At 34.7% G+C, this 1,328-nt stretch overlaps 1 non-coding gene across 1 annotated transcript; it reads left to right on the top strand.

Annotated features, from left to right (window-relative positions):
* Window positions 1-908: 908 nt before the first annotated feature.
* Window positions 909-1,012, top strand: LOC123822291. Its single transcript, XR_006786262.1, has one exon. It is a non-coding gene; the product is annotated as a U6 spliceosomal RNA (small nuclear RNA).
* The last annotated feature ends 316 nt before the right edge of the window (window positions 1,013-1,328 follow it).

Here is a 1,328-nt window from a genome sequence, read left to right as displayed (position 1 = left end):
GGGTGGTTGCTAGAGGGAAGGCTGGGTGGTGGGCAGATGGGTAAAGGTAGTCAAAGGTACAAACTCCCCATTATAAGAGAAATAAGCCTTGGGGATACAATGTACAGCATGGTGACTACAATGAACAATACTGTATTATATATAGGAAAGCTGCTAGAGAGTAAATATTAAAAGTCTTTATCACAAGAAAAGAATAAAAGTAATTATGTGTGGTGATGTTAACTAAATTTACTGTGGTAATCATTTCATTATATATGAAATCACTCTGTTGTACACCTAAAAGTAATACAGAATTATATGTCAATTATATCTCAATTAAAAACAAAATAAAATAAAACATGCATTTTGGAAGACATCATAAACAATACCTGGCAAAGCTACAGATCAGGAACACATGTTTACAGCAAACATAACCAATAAGGAATTAAGAGCCGGAATAGAAGAAGAATGAAAATTAGTAAGAAAAATGAACCATTCATGATAAAAAAAACAAGCAAAATATAAGAACAAACAATTTAAAGCAAAGGAAAGCCGGGTGTTTAACAATGAAAAGACCTCAGTCTCACCAGCAGTTAGGAAAATGTAATTTGAAACACTGATGAGTTACCACTGTATACCCTTCTGAAGTGGGAAAATATTTGAAAGTTTGACCTTATCGAGCACTGGTGACAAAATAGTTACAACAGGAACTCTCATATATGTTAGTAGCAACATAAATTGGTGCAACCATTTGAGAAAGCAATTTAATGATATTTATCAAAGCTGAAAATATGAATAGCCTATGATCCTACAATTCTATTTCTATGTAGCACTCTAGAGAGACAATTAACCTGTGCACAAGGAGGTATGTATGAAAACTTCACAGCAGCATCATCAGAAATAGCGAACATTACAAAATAGATAAACTAGTGCTTGCTTCGGCAGCGCATACACTAAAACTGGAACAATGTGAAGGTTAGCACAGTTCCTGTGCAAGGATGGCACACCAACTCATAACACATTCCATATTTAAAAAATTATAAAGCAAAGAACCCTCCCCAAAATAACCCAAAATAGATAAATTAATGGTGGTATGTCCATGAATGGAATTCTACAGCATTGATAATGGAACAGACCAAAGCCACAATTATCAATGTGAGTGAATCTCAACCCCCCCCGCCACAAAACCCGCACATATTGTTTAGTTAAAAAGGACACATGTACACAGCCTGATACTTATTTGACAGATATTTAAATAGGCAAAATATAACTATGAGTACATACAAATATAGTAAGTCTAAAACCCACAGATGGGAACAGCCTTCATTAGGGAGAGAGAAAAGGAGATG

The sequence above is a fragment of the Phyllostomus hastatus genome, unplaced genomic scaffold, assembly GCF_019186645.2.
Source record: "Phyllostomus hastatus isolate PE091 unplaced genomic scaffold, TTU_PhHast_1.1 phas_contig_40, whole genome shotgun sequence".
In the NCBI taxonomy this organism is placed as follows: Eukaryota; Metazoa; Chordata; class Mammalia; order Chiroptera; family Phyllostomidae; genus Phyllostomus; species Phyllostomus hastatus.
The sequence above is the reverse complement of the archived record's forward strand: the minus strand, read 5'-3'. Positions and strand labels throughout refer to the sequence as shown.